Here is a 16,352-nt window from a genome sequence, read left to right as displayed (position 1 = left end):
ACCTCTAATAACACCGCACTGTAAAAAATGAACCTAAATCAACTCAAACAATAATAAATAGTGATAAATAAGTGTTTTAACAATTGATCTATAACAGTGAACAGTTGGCCCTTAGAAAAAAATCAGTGGATGAAACGCTGCATCAGGGTGCAGCTGCGTGGCAATCTGTATGGACACTACATATTATCCTGGAGGTGTTGCTGAAGATGTGTAGGACAGCCATTTGTACTGCTAAGTGTTCAGCTGGGATATATAATATGCCTATGACCAGTAGCGGCCCATCCATTAAGGGCGCTCCAGCGCCGCTCCCCCATCTATGCATCCGGCCGCTTTCAGGATGTCGGATGCATGAATTCCAGTGGGGGGAGGATGTTTTTTTGAAGCCTGAGGCTCTAATAGGCTTCAAAATAGGGTGGGTTCGGTGTGCAGAGAATGTGCTCGGACCCCACCCAGGTATGTAAGAATAGCAAATGAATATTCACTATTCTCACACTGAATCTCCTCTCCGCCAATCAGGAAGTGGGTCTGAGACCCATTTCCCGATTGGCCAAAAGGAGAAGCATTCTGATTGGCCGCCGAGGAGGAGGGAGGAGACGAAAGCCAGCGAGCAGGGGAAGAAGAAGCTGCTCGTGATGCCCGTCGCTGTGATGCCTGCGAAGGAGAGCAGGGGAAGCTGCCCGTGATGCCTGCCATGGATGGGGTAAGTGCACCGCCCAACTGACCAACCGACCAACCTGACCACCAGCCGCCATTGCCTTTTGACATCTTTATGCTTGTGAGTAGTTATTGGGTGTTCAAGAAATTTTAATGTTTTTATGGTAATACACTATGCGGGTTCCCTTTTTTTTGCCCAATATCTGAGGAACCTGGATTGTCGTTCATACCACTGTATGAGAAAACTCTTCAGAGGGAGTGGTGCATTCTGAGCGATTTATGCCGAGCATTTATATGTGAGGTGAGTGAGATTCACATAGGGTGAGGTGATTGCTTGTGGAGTTGGATAATCGCATCATCTTTCCTGCATGATTGGAACACAGCTATTTGCAGTTATATCATGTGTGGGACTTTTGCATGGACTTTTTAATGAACTTTAACACTTCACCCTGTGGATTTCTAGCATTGTTCTAATGCCTTCTGGAATCTATTAACATTGATTTGATTTCATGGGAGAGATGTCCTGTAATAAGGTGACAACACTCTTTCCCTGTCTCCAAATTGTGCTCCTGCAATGTCACCCTGTCACGTGGGCTTTTAATCGAGGCTACAACAAGTAGATGTTACAACACACGATTTCCATGAATGATTCACTATGGTCGGCATAAGAAAACCCACCCTGAGAAATGCCAGGTAGCCATCAATGGGGTGCATGTGGACAGGGAGTTGCTGCAAACAGGCTACAGGAGATCAGCATCACTGAGATGCAAAAGAGGATGAAAAATGTTGAAAGCAGTATACACAGCACACAGGGCAAGCTAAATGTCATTCAGCTTTCATTAAAATAATCCCTGGTGATCCCGCCTTGAAGGTCCTTGTTCAGACACACTGGGGGTTATTTACGAAAGGCAAATCCACTTTGCACTGAAAGTGCACTTAGAAGTGCAGTCGCTCTAAATCTAAGGGGTAGATCTGAAATGAGGGGAAGCTCTGCTGATTTTATAATCCAATCATGTCCAATCTAAAATGCTGTTTTTGATTTTCCTTGCATGTCCCCCTCGGATCTACAGCGACTGCACCTCCAAGTGCACTTGCAGTACAAAGTGGATTTTTCTTTAGTAAATAACCCCCATTCTGTTGTAGGGTGACAATGCTCTGTTCCTGTCTACAAACCAAACTGTGCTCCTTTGTTGTCACCCTGTCACATGGGCTTTCAGTGGGGACTACAATTGAATGTCACAACTTGCATTGCTCATAACTTTGTCTCTCCACACCCTTTCTCTGACAGCTCAGGCAAGCTTTATAAATTCTGCACTTTCAATGGATGTAGAGAAGAGAAGACTGCAGATAAACAGGTACAACTTATGGTGGAGGATTTGTTTTATCTCTGTGTGTCACCTGAGGCCAATTACTTCACTGGGTATATGAAAGGGTTTACAATTACTTTAATTCTGTTACCTTCCTGGTTGTGCTGTCTGGCAGAGTTGTATGCATTTACAAAAGTGGTCAAGTGGGATCATAAATCCTTTAGCAGATGAAACAGTTCACATATGTGCATTTCAAATGTGGAACTAAACCTAAATATTAGAAAAACTACAAACAAGCGGCTTTTTATTGCAAACATAGAGTGGTTGATTTACTAAAGGCAAATAGACGGTGCACTTTGCAAAGTGCAGTTGCTCCAGAGCTTAGTAAATGAGCAGAAGCTCTGCTGACTTCCATCATCCCATCATGTGCAAGCAAAAATGTTTTTTTTTTCCTTGCACGTGATTGGGTATTCTTTGCAAAGGGAATCTTTACCTCATTTACCTCTGTAGCAACTTTGCAAAGTGCACAGTCTATTTGCCTTTAGTAAATCAACCCCATTATGCCTCTTCTGCAATAATACAAACTTACCTGCCTGCTGGCAGCTTTCTCCCGAATGCACACGCACCCGCAGCCCACCGTGCATTTCCGGCACACATTGGCTTTGCCGGAACGACTGAATATTGTGCGCATGTACAGGATGACATCATCCCCTGCCAGCCAATCAAGAGGTGGAAAACTCGACACCTAGTGGGAAGATGACAGAGCCTGGCAGGGAATGTAATCACCCCATCGCTGGAAGGTTGAGGTTCTGCTTTAACAGTCACTTGTTACAAAATCAGAGACCAGTCAGCAGTGTGATTGAGCACCACAATGGAGTAGTCACTTCTATAACAAGGACCTGGAGTCGCTTAGTAGATATCATACAGGAATACATCTCAGACCCTCCGCTGTCGTATCAGCATTTTCGGTTTGGGAAAATCGCAAACCATTTCTATGCTGTCAGCTCCCTCCTCAGATTCTGACTTGATAAATAATAATTAACTCTCCTCCAGAAATGCTGACTTCTGAAGGAAAGGATTAGCTTTGCATGGCAATGAAACAAAAGTTCTACGCATCACTGACTACCAGCATTGGGCAACAGTATTTTCATTTTTTTTGAAGACCACAAATTTATGATAAATCTTTACAAAAAAAAGGTATTTCTGTGCAATATTTCAATAAAACCCCCGCCTGTTTAGTATTTGTGAAGACCGTACACCAAACGTCATCTCATAAAGTTAAATCTGCTTATACTTTGCCTTTTCTGGTTCCTCCCTCCCCCTCATCAACACACTAGTGACATTTTGTAATAAAACCTTTTTAATTGACTACATTCTTTTATACCCAGTAATGTCATCACTGGGCCTTTGTGCTCCTCTATGCAGTGCAGGCAGATTATGGCTGGTGGGGGAGGCCAGCAGTTACATCCATGATAGAGAGATACAGTATCTCACAAAAGTGAGTACACCCTTCACATCTTTGTAAATATTTTATTCTATCTTTTCATGTGACAACACTGAAGAAATGACACTTTGCTACAATGTAAAGTAGTGAGTGTACAGCTTATATAACAGTGTAAATTTGCTGTCCCCTCAAAATAACTCAACACACAGCCATTAATGTCTAAACCACTGGCAACAAAAGTGAGTACACCCCTAAGTGAAAATGTCCAAATTGGGCCCAATTAGCCATTTTCCCTCCCCGGTGTCATGTGACTCGTTAGTGTTACAAGGTCTCAGGCGTGAATGGGGAGCAGGTGTGTTAAATTTGGTGTTATCGCTCTCACTCTCTCATAATGGTCACTGGAAGTTCAACATGACACCTCATGGCAAAGAACTCTCTGAGGATCTGAGAAAAAGAATTGTTGCTCAACATAAAGATGGCCTAGGCTATAAGAAGATTGCCAAGACCCTAAAAATGAGCTGCAGCATGGTGGCCAAGAGCATACAGCGGTTTAACAGGACAGTTTCCACTCAGAACAGGCCTTGTCATGGTCAACCAAAGGAGTTGAGTGCAAGAGGTTGAAGGGGTGGGGGGTCAGCCTGTCAGTGCTCAGACCATACGCCGCACACTGCATCAAATTGGTCTGCATGGCTGTCATCCCAGAAGGAAGCCTCTTTTAAAGATGATGCACAGGAAAGCCCACAAACAGTTTGCTGAAGACAAGCAGACTAACGACATGGATTACTGGAACCATGTCCTGTGGTCTGATGAGACCAGGATAAACGTATTTGGTTCAGATGATGTCAAGCGTGTGTGGTGGCAACCAGGCGAGGAGAAAAAAGGCAAGTGTGTCTTGCCTACGGTCAAGCATGGTGGTGGGAGTGTCTGAGTGCTGCCGGCACTGGGGAGCTACAGTTTATTGAGAGAACCATGATTGTCAACATGTACTGTGACATACTGAAGCAGAGCATGATCCCCTCCCTTCAGAGACTGGGCCGCAGGGCAGTATTCCAACATGATAACGATCCCAAACACACCTCCAAGACGACCAATGCCTTGCTAAAGAAGCTGAGGGTAAAAGTGATGGACTGGCCAAGCATGTCTCCAGACCTAAACCCTATTGAGCATCTGTGGGGCATCCTCAAATGGAAGGTGGAGGAGCGCAAGGTCTATAACATTCACCAGCTCTGTGATGTCATCATGGAGGAGTGGAAGAGGACTCCAGAGACAATCTGCGAAGCTCTGGTGAACTCCATGCCCAAGAAGGTTAAGGCAGTGCTAGAAAATAATGGTGGTCACACAAAATATTGACACTTTGGGCCCAATTTGGACATTTTCACTTAGGGGTGTACTCACTTTTGTTGCCAGCGGTTTAGACATTAATGGCTGTGTGTTGAGTTATTTTGAGGGGACAGCAAATTTACACTGTTATACAAGCTGTACACTCACTACTTTACATTGTAGCAAAGTGTCATTTCTTCAGTGATGTCACATGAAAAGATAGAATAAAATATTTACAAAAATGTGAGGGGCGTACTCACTTTTGTGAGCTAGTGTAAATAGACAGATAAGAGGTAGATAGATAGATAGATAGATAGATAGATAGATAGATAGATAGATAGATAGATAGATAGATAGATAGATAGATAGATAGATGGAAGGACCGTAGCAGCGGTGTCTGTAGGAAAGGGTTAAGGCAGAGCGTAGCCGCGCTCTCATTAATGACACAGACGCTCTCCTGCACTGCGCGGCCCCGGTGAATCACCGCCTTTTGTTACCGCCGCAGTCATTTCACTCGCAGCAGAAAATCTTACAATACATAAAAAAAACAAGTCTTTCTGTTTCCACAGAAACCACAAAATATGTTTTCTTCCACTAAACTGGATCTTCATTCCCGTCATGAAAAGCGATAAACAAATTAGATTGTTTCACATGACAATCAAAATTTTATTTTTGCCACCAATGATAACAATAGAGAAGCTTTGATGACTGATAAGAGGGAGCAAAGTGTACAGAGGATGTCACATTGTACATCACACACCAGAGCCGCTTCTTCACCCTCCTTCACCCACAATGGATTTCTCACTTTTGGGTGGATACAGACATAGAATGGGCAGATACTATGTAATGTGTATGGGAGTGTCCTGATAACACCGCCGCCCACTGTCATGGAAAAGGAGCGATCGGACACGCAGCACAGTGATGAGCTCATCTCTCTTTTATATCTGCTTGGAGTTCAGCTTTACCTCTCCAGCATCTTCCAAACATGGACATTTTGTTGTTTCAGTTTTAGGTGGAGCGACCCTTAGGGAACTAAACTCTGGTTGAAAAAAATATTTTCAAGTATATGTCTCAAAAAATTCCCTTCTATTGCGCTGTCTCATTCAAATTCCCAAACTACTTTTTTTACTTTAAATTCCTGTTAGAGGGTGGCTACGTTCATTCTCCATGGTCCCACTGTATGTAGGAATATAGTCTATCAAAGTTATGAAAAGATGGGAATGTCACAGCAGCTTGTATAGTCCTTTCAAAGATTTTATTTTACAATAGCCTACGCGTTTCGGGGGCTCAGCACCTTTTCTTAATTAGGCTAAAACTGACAATAGAGAAAGTACAAAAATTCCTTAAAATGTGATATATATATATGTACAAATACCTTGACGCGTTTATATTGGAACCAAAAAAGACACACACCATCGCTGAATTGAGAAGTGTAAAAAAGGCGGTGAAACAAAACAACACCACAACAAAAACAAGAAAAAAAAAGAATAATGTTTTCTTGTGCATCCCAGTCTTAGTCCGTAGGGTTCAATATTGAGTTGGCCCACCCATTGCAGCTATAACAGCTTCAACTCTTCTGGGAAGGCTGTCCACAAGGTTTAGGAGTGTGTCTATGGGAATGTTTGACCATTCTTTCAGAAGTGCATTTGTGAGGTCAGGCACTGATGTTGGATGAGAAGGTCTGGCTCGCAGTCTGTGCTCTAATTCATCCCAAAGGTGTTCTATAGGGTTGAGATAAGGACTCTGTGCAGGCCAGTCAAGTTCCTTAGTACCAATGAAGGGAACTCTTAAGGTGTCAGCATACCTGTTCCAACATGACTGCGTACCAGTGCACAAAGCAAGGTCCATAAAGACATGGATGAGCGAGTTTGGGGTGGAGGAACTTGATTGGCCTGCACAGAGTCCTGACCTCAACCTGATAGAAAACCTTTGGGATGAATTAGAGAAGAGACTGCGAGCCAGGCGTTCTCGTCCAACATCAGTGCCTGACCTCACGAATGCGCTTCTGGAAGAATTGTCAAACATCGCTGGGTTAGAAGGGTGATATCTCGGCAGCGATTACCAAGATATAATTTTCTTCAACCAGTCATTCTGAAGCTGGTAAATGTAATCCGAGTGCCTAAAGAGCTGCTGGATTACTTTTACAGGTGACGGAAGGAGGTATCGCCCTTCCTGCCACCACTGCTTTTGCTGCACTCTCCTGAATGATCCGGGAGCCTGAAAAAGACGCAACTGGTGGAATCTGGATGCTGAGACACAATGAGAGGAACGGATGTCATTCCTCCCACTTTGTGACATCAGAAACTGGAAGAGACGAGGATTTCCTCGCTTCCGGTTTCGGTCTCATGTAAACCAATCTTGGTTTGATCGGATGCTTTGGAGGGCAGAGGATAGATCTGAGATCTATAAGGCTCCAGATCTTTCCATAAGGGGAACCTGTTATGGCCCATGCTATCACAAGGGTTGTTAGTTCATCCTTTGTGATAGCAATAAAAGTGATCCAAATTTAAAAAAAAGTTACAGTGAAAAAAATAAAAAATTCAAGTGAAATAAATATTAAAATGTAAAAAATGTAAATCGCCCCATTCCCATTGTGCTTGCACACAAAGGTGAACAAACGCGTTGGTGATCGCACCGCACATGTGACGTATTGACGCAAACATTATAGCGAGAGCAATAATTCTAGCACCTGTGTAACTCTAAACTGTAAAGGCTTATAAAATGTCACCTATTGAGATTTTTAGGTACCGTAGTTTGGCGCTTTCCAAGAGCGTGCACAATTTTCAAGCGTCATCTATTTGCTCAGCATAAACATCATATTTTAAATGTTATCAATCAGTGGGGTATTATATTGTGTTTTTGTGCTTTAAAATTCACTAAAATGTATTTTTTCTAAAAATAAAATTGCATTTGAAAAACTGCTGTGCAAATACTGTGTGACATAAAACATTGCAACACCCACCATTTTTTTCTCCAGGGCCTCTGCTTAAAAAAGTATATAATGTTTGGGGGTTCTAAGTAATTTTCTAGCAAAACAATGTTGTTTTTTACATATGAGGAGTGTCAGAATCGGCACCAGGGCTGAAGTGGTTAATGAATTTCATTTTATCTCTCCCAAGGACAGGTTCACTTGAAATAAACCTGGTAAACATTTGGTCTCTTTTTACTTAGTAGAAAATAATTTTTGCTCCTCGCCGTTCCCTCGCCGCGCTCTAAATAGGTGAATGCCTTTTTTCCCCTAGGTAACCCAATTATAGAAGATGCAGAGAGAAAATAGTATTAAAAAAAAAAATAAAAGGAAGAGTCTTTTCAGCGTCCGCTTGCCAATACGTGAAAGACAGTCAGCTCCTCAATTATCTAAAAGCGGTCATCCAATCTGCCTCCCGGTGGGGGGGAGTCGCGAAGTCCCAGACTGCCGGGACCTACAAATTAGGCGCATTGGAGAGACGGCACTTGGCGGCCTCTTCAGCCCCGGCCTCTTGGAGGAGAAGAAATTGGCGCTGACTTTTCCAATCAACGAGGTGAAGAATTGATTTCACTGGAGGTCTTGTTAGGTGATGGAGGACAAATGACTTCCATCCACATCGGACAAACAGAAAGGGCGGTTTTAGAAACGGGCCATTTCCAGCTTTAGCATCAAAATCATTTGTTTGTATTTTTTTATAATATACTAATAATATTTTATATATTTTTTAAAAGATTAAAGTGTATCTAAAGCCATTTTTTTTTTTTTTGGATAGGTTGGTGAAGGGTTGAAGTTGACCTCCAGCCTTCCTTTCAGATTTGTATAGTTGTACAGGCTCTTGATCTGTACTGAAATTGCTTACTTTCATTTCACTGCACACTCTGAGCGTCTCACAATGTGCATTAGAAGCTGCAACTAATCAGATAAAGCCCATCTCTTTTCCTGGCTCCAGGACCTCCAGCATCATCTAAATCTTCCTCAGCCTAACCACTCCTGGTCCGCACCTTTCATAAATTGGATTTTAGTTCTTTCAATTATGGAGGATCAGCATGACCTGGAATCAGGGCCGGGACAAGGGGTGGGCAGGAGAGATGGTTGCCCTGGGCACAATGGTTTACCGTAGGGATTTCTTCTGTTGCAAGGCTGACAGGAAGTGAATGACTGCTGGGTGTAGGATCCCCTACGCTTCCACATCACCAACAGGGGAGGGGGCGCAGTTTGGCATCTTTGCCCTGGGCGCTCGATGACCTTGTCCTGGCACTGCCTAGGGTGCAGCCTGCCTAGGAGCGCCCACTCATCCAAACTGACATCCATCCATCAAGGCATTTTCATATTTCCCTAACTCCTTCAAGAGCTAGCCCACTGCTTGCATCAGAGCCAAGGGTTTGTGAGAGAAGTACTGAGGCAGGGTGCTGTGATGTTGTCAGGAAACTATGTACAGCAGTCTGCTGGTCCTCCTACTAGCTATCCATTACATAGAGAAGCACAGAGACCCAGTGATGACATCAAAAGGTCTAAAATAGCATATGTAATGAAAATGGAAATATTTTATTTAAAAAGATTATTAGTATGTGGATGAGGGGGGAAAAGAAAGAACCAGGGAAGGCAAAAAATAAACAGATTAAAGTTCATCTATGAAGCAAACTTCTGCAACCTCGGAGTGACCTTCCCTAGCATTGTGTGAGTGCTGAATTTACCTTTTGTCCTCAGGTAAAGCAGGAAAGCAAAAATAAGTGAAAGTCACTGGAGGGTGACGGTACCTAGACTAGATGGAGGGAACTTTTTTTGTGTTCAAAGCTGCAGATCCAACCAGATGAAAAGCTGACACTCGATGTACAACACAATCCGCTCAGCTGGGATGTCTCTATTCACAAAGCCATCAGCCTCAGAGGGGATTTAAAAATGACCACTGTGTAAAGTGGATCTATCAGGAGATATACAGTTCTGTGCAAAGGTTTTAAGCAGGTGTGAAAAAGATGCTGTAAATTAAAACGTTTCTTAACCCAAAGAAAAAAAGCTTGTGCTGTGTCATTTGGAGCCCTGTAACACCTGTAGACTCCCCGCACATACAAATCGGCACAAGTGACCCAGGAAAGCCAAGGGGCACCACGACCCCAAACTATACCGCCCAACCACCTAGATTAAAAACAAAGGCAACAGCCATACAGGGCCAGATTAAGAACATCGTGGGCCTGGTGCTGAGGATTTTGGTAGGGCTTTTTATAATAAATAAATAAATATGCAAACTATTTTATGTTATAACAAATTAAATTAAATCGAGAGAGGGAGGATGAGAGAGAGGGGTAAAGGAGGGGGGATGAGAGAGAGGATGCGCATGAGCATGCATGGGAGTGACAGCAACGCAGCCCGGCCAAGGCAAGTGACCGAAGGCACAGAACCTGGAAGGAAGACAGGGTGAAGATGGAAGCACCCGGGACCTGCCGGATTGATCACAGCGCAGTGCTGGAGGGCTCAGTCTGACAGGTAAGTGTACCGTAATGTGCTAATATGCTGTGCATACTAGTACATTATGGCATAACCTACCTCAGGGCCTCTAAAAAGTAGTAATGTTACAGGATCCCAGGATCCCAGGAGCCACTCATGGAGCCCCCTACTGACCCGGTGGCCCTTGGGCAGTGACCAAGTGCATAGTTGCCAACATTTCAAAAATATTTTTAGGGACACTTTTTTTTTTTTACCAGTGGTATATTTAGAGTAGCTGACATCCCCTATGTTCCTCTATACATCACAGTAGTAATCACAAAATTAAATGAGTACTAATAATGGGCAGAACAAATATAAAGAGTGAGAAGATCTCCTTTAGTTGAACTAACAAAAGTGTGCCCATTCTAGAGCTGGTAACATTCAGGATATTCAATATAATTTTAAAGAACTGTTTTTGTGGGTAAGAGGCATAGGGGAGGAGTATGGATGGTATAACAGTGGCCACTATGTAGAGGCGATGGGTGTGCAGGGTATGACAGTGGGCAATATGCACAGCAGAGAGGTGTGGAGGGTGTGCCAGTGGGCAGTATGCACAGCAGAGGGGTGTGGAGGGTATGCCAGTGGGCAGTATGTACAGGAGAGGAGTGTTGAGGGTATGGCAGTGGGCACTATGTACAGTAGAGGAGTGTGGGGGGCATGCCAGTTGGCAGTATATACAGGAGGAGTGTGGAGGGTATGATGGGGGCAGTATGTACAGGAGAGTAATGTGGAGAGAAAGACAGTTGGCAGTATGTACAGGAGAGGAGTGTGGAATGTATTAAGGGGCAGTATGTACAGGAGAGAAGTGTATGACAGTGGGCAGTATGTACAGGAGAAGAGTGTGGATGGTATGAGAGTTGGCAGTATGTACAGGAGAAGAGTGTGGATGGTATGAGAGTTGGCAGTATGTACAGGAGAAGAGTGTGGAGAGTATGACATGGAGCATTTTGTACAGGAGAGGAGTGTTGAGGGTATGACAGTAAGCAGTATGTACAGGAGAGGAGTGTGGAGGGTATGACAGTAAGCAGTATGTAAAGGAGAGGAGTGTGGAGGGTATGACAGTGAGCAGTATGTAAAGGAGAGGAGTGTGGAGGGTATGACAGTGAGCAGTATGTACAGGAGAGGAGTGTGGAGGGTATGACAGTAAGCAGTATGTAAAGGAGAGGAGTGTGGGAGGTATGACAGTGAGCAGTATGTACAGGAGAAGAGTGTGGAGGGTATGAGAGTTGGCAGTATGTACAGGAGAGGAGTGTGGAGGGTATGGCAGTGGGCACTATGTATAGGAGAGGAGTGTGGAGGGTATGACAGTGGGCACTATATACAGGTGAGGAGGATGAAGGAATCTGGGAAGGGAAAATTTAAAGGTTTGTGGAAGGATGTTTAGGGACTGCGTAGTGGTTAAGCAGGCCACACATGAATTGAAATTAAGCCAATTAAGCAGAGACCAGCTATAGTCGATCTATGTATGGGCTAGCTGGTTGTACACAAATCAATCTATTAATCGACTTGAGTACAACCAGCCTGTCAGGTTTTTCCCAAAATAATCAGTGCTGCCAGCTATAGTTAGCAACACTGATCATTGTATTCTGTGGGTTGGGAAGGCTCCCCACTGGCAGAACACAATAACACTGCGGGAGTGATTCTCCCATCCACAGGTCAGCATGTGAGAAGGTGTGTGGGGACAGGCTGGGGAGAGAGGTCTGTCAGCAGGGGGGTGTGAGGTGGTCATGGAGGGATTTCAATTAGCGGGTGGGGGGAGTAACTGGGAGGTGGCTAACATGGGAAGTGGCTGGGGAGTGACCTGGTTGGTGGGGAGTGTGAAATGGATGATGTGTTTCAAGTTTCTTTCATATTTGCAGTAATGCTTACTGCCCTCTGAAAAGTGATCTGTGGTGGATTGCTTTTCAACGAGTGGTATAGCAGCAGCTGACAGGCATTCACTCCTTTTTTTTTTTGTTTACATTGCTGAATGATAGTTTTACATTGTTGGACTATGCTGCTACTGCAAGTGAGTTTGGCTTGCAGTTGCAGAGTGGCCCCATTGAAATCAATAGGCGATTTTTATAGGCAGTGCTGCCTATCAAACTCTGCAGGCTCCAAGCTGTCCATTGAGCTCAGTGCCTCTGACAAGAAGTGAGGAGAGGCACTGTGAGCTCATCCTCTCAGTCAAACAGAGTATGCCAGCTTGTATTTAAACTGGCCGCTCTGTATATAGCTTCTGACAGGCTGCGCAAGGAGCCCCGTATCTCTGGAACCATAGATGATAGGAGCCCCACGTTTTTCAGCTACCCCTGTGACCCCTGGTCGCCGAGCTACGACCCTCAAAGTCTATCGTTTTTTTTTTTTTTTTTGTGATTTTTTTTGTTTTTGGCAAATGGTAAGGGGCCTGGAGCTGCAGCTCCAATAGCCCCTATATTAATCCGGCCCTGCAACCATACATATATATGTACTCCCAAGTATGGCTTATTAATACACCAAATAGATGGTGGGATATTTAAGAATCCGATCTTTGTTTTAATTACAACCCCCTCCACAGGGGGTAAAAAACAGAAAATACCTAAATATAAAGAGGGCCAATGGAGACCTAATCCCATGGCCTCGAAGGGCAAAGGTCCAAAAAAAAGGGAACTATAGCTCCACACATGGGTTTACATCCTCTCCCAATATGTTCCCAATGAACAACAATAACCCAAAACAAAAGGAGTATCTATATAGTTTCATTACCTCTATATCCCCTTAAGTAGATAAAAAAAGGGGCATAACTGACATACCCATTCAAGCCAGGGGGATAATTTGCTCTCAAAGTAAAAATCCAAGAGGATTCCGAGCGTAAGGTAAGGTTATCAAAGTCACCTCCCCGAGGGTTGGGGTGTATCCTATCGATAGCTCAGAACTGAATAGTGTCCAGATTGCATGACATACAATTATTAAAATGTCTGGCGATGGGACTCTTATATATATATATATATCCACACTCTAGAGATAGAGAATTGGATACCTATAATGTATGGAATTATTCATGTATGTCTATGTTCCGTTTAAATACAGATTTGAGTTAGCTACAAAGAAAGCAAGCCCTGAAGAAGCAGATGCATATACCGCAAAACATGTTGGCTATGTCTATGTAATATCTTTGTACAAAATGTTGTACGTTCTTATGTATAGGGGCATGTATGTTATGCCCCTATTGTTTTTAATCTCAATGTGTCAACTGTCTTTTTCTACTTTCAATAAACAAAATAATATGAATATGTTTGTTATCTGTCTGGAGTTTAATTTAATTTAACACCCAAATCAAAAACAATTTCCTCTTTTCTTCTTACTTTATATAATCGACTCTGTATCTTAATGATATGTCCCCCTGTGTGTGTGTTGTATAAAAAAAAAGCCATATATACCTTATCTGTGAGCGCTGATCAGCGATCACGTGACGCGCCGGATCTCTCCGGCTCTCTTCTCCTCTCCTTCTCCTCCCCTCCAGACTGACATCAGTGGAGGAATCTCAGCCCTCCCACTGCATCTGTCAGACGGGGAGAGGAGAGATGTGGTGAGTCACGTGACCGCTGATCAGCGCTTACAGATAATGAATATACGGCTTTTTGTTTATATACAACACGCACACAGGGTGGACATATCATTAGGAGACCGAGCGGATTATATAAAGTAAATAATGTGGGTTTAAGCCTTTAAGAATGCTTCCAGAAATAGAAGTGTTATTAGTTTATTTTTATCAATTCACAAAATGTAAAGTAAACGAAGAGAAGAGAAATTGAAATCAAATTAATATTTGGTGTGACCACCCTTTGCCTTCAAAACAGCATCAGTTCTTCTAGGTACACTTGCATACAGTTTTTGACGGAACTTAGCAGGTAGGTTGTTCCAAACATCTTGGAGAACTAACCACAGATCTTCTGTGGATGTAGGCTTCTTAATGTAATCCCAGATAGACTCAATGATGTTGAGATCAGGGCTCTATTGGGGCCAAACTATCACTTCTAGGATTCTGTGTTTTTCTTCAATGAAGATAGTTCTTAATGACCTTGGCTGTGTGTTTGGGGTTGTTGCCCTGATGCAGAATATAGTTGGGGCGAATCACACGCCTTCCTGATAGTATGGAATGATGGATAAGTATCTGCCTGTATTTCTCACATTTTGACTCATCAATCCAGAGCACTTGCTGCCATTTTTCTACACCCAAGTTCCTATGTTTTCGTGCATAGTTGAGTCGCTAAGCCTTGTTTCCACATCAAAGGTATGGCTTTTTGGCGGCAGTTCTTCCATGAAGACCACTTTTGGCCAGACTTATCTGGACAGTAGATTGGTGTACCTGGGTCCCACTGGTTTCCACCAGTTCTGTTCTGATGGAAATGCTGGACATCTTCTGATGTTGAAGGGAAGTAAGCATGATGTGTCTTTCATCTGCTGTATTAAAGGGGTTGTAAACCCTCATGGTAGAATGCATTAAGTTGAAAAACCGTCTGTGGTGCTGCAGCCCCCCCTGAGCCCCTGTTTTACATACCTGACCCCGATCTTTCTCTGGCTGGGAACGAGCACACCAGCTCTAGCTGGTGTCTCATGTCCTGATTGGATAGATTGATAGCAGCACAGCCATTGGCACCTGCTGCTGTCAATCAAATCCAATGACGCTGCGCTGGGAAACACGGGCGAATCCTGCATTCTGTGTGAATGGACACAGAGGCGGGACTCGGGAGCACGCCCGCACGGGTGATCACCAAGGGGGATGCTTCTCCAACGTGGACACTCAATGCAGCTACCAGCGCCTCTGAGAGACCCCAGAAGAGGAGAACCGGGGCCACTCTGTGCAAAACGAACTGCACAGTAGAGGTAAGTATGACATGTTTGTTTTTTTTGTTTTTTTTTAAAACGAGGGTTTACAACCCCTTTAAGTTTCCTTGACTGACCACTGTGTCTTATGGTCCTCAACACTGCCCATTTTCTGTGCTTCTTAAAAGAGCTTGAACATCACATCTTGAAACCCCAGTCTGCTTTGAAATCTTTGCTTGAGAGAGACTTTGCTGATTGCAGTATAAACTATCTTGTGTCTCGTTGCTGTTCTCAGTCTTGCCATGGTGTGTGACCTGTGACCGTCTTCCACCTTAGTAGCAGAGTTTAGCGGTTCCTCGCCCAGTTTTAAGCCTCCAACACAGCTGTTTCTGCTTCAGTTAAAGCGGAGTTCTGCTTTAAAAAAAAATAATTTAAAGTCAGCAGCTACATCTGCTGACTTTTAATAATTGGACACTTACCTGTCCCAGGGTCCAGCGATGGGGGGGTAACAAAGCCCCGCTCGTCTCCCCCTCCTCTCTGTGGCGCCGGGATTGTAACTGTGGGCGCCCGGCTGCACCCACTGCGCATGCAAAAAAATGACATGCCAAATGTGGCATGTCAGGGGGTCACCTCCCTTAAAGAGGAAGTTCCATTTTTGGGTGGAACTCCGCTTTAATGACTGTGTTTCAACCTACATATGAAATTGATGATCATTAGCCCCTGCTTGGTGTGATTGGTTAATCATACTTTTGACTCTAATCCTACAAAATCCCAAACTTTGTGCAAGTATAAGAATTGAGGTTGTTTTGAAGCCAAATATTGATTTGATAAAGACTTTTTTTCTGTTCACTCACTTTGCATTTTTATAAACTGATAAAAATAAACAATGAAAATATATTTTTGAAAACATTCCTACAGAATTTCTTCACACCTACCTAAAACCTTTGCACAATACTGTATTTTCCATGCTTAGTTCATGCATGTGTCAGTGTAACACTTCAAGGTACTTATTCTCTCCCACAGAGATCACAGTACTCCCCTTAACATTATCTTCATCTGCTTTTCATTGCACCATCAGGATGACGCCATCTTTGCTCAGGCATCATCCAGGGTCACCATTTACTTTGTGGACCGAGATGCTGTCCTGTGTGGTTCTTGGCTGTGTCCCAAAATGTCTGACACAGATCAGCCCCTTCTGCAGCCTCTCACCTTGTGACTTGATAAAAAATTACAATATTGCAGTCTGATCGCTGGGGAAGGAGAGACTGAGGAAATGCTTCCTTCTGCCTGCAGCAGACTGATGACCTCATCTCAGCCTAGGCAGAGTCACTGGACTAAAGATAAAGGACAGATCTTTAATGATAAAAGGTGGAGCTTTTTTGAAAAATGACAC

The sequence above is a fragment of the Aquarana catesbeiana genome, linkage group LG03 (genome assembly GCF_042186555.1).
Source record: "Aquarana catesbeiana isolate 2022-GZ linkage group LG03, ASM4218655v1, whole genome shotgun sequence".
NCBI classification, from domain to species: domain Eukaryota; kingdom Metazoa; phylum Chordata; class Amphibia; order Anura; family Ranidae; genus Aquarana; species Aquarana catesbeiana.
The sequence above is the reverse complement of the archived record's forward strand: the minus strand, read 5'-3'. Positions refer to the sequence as shown.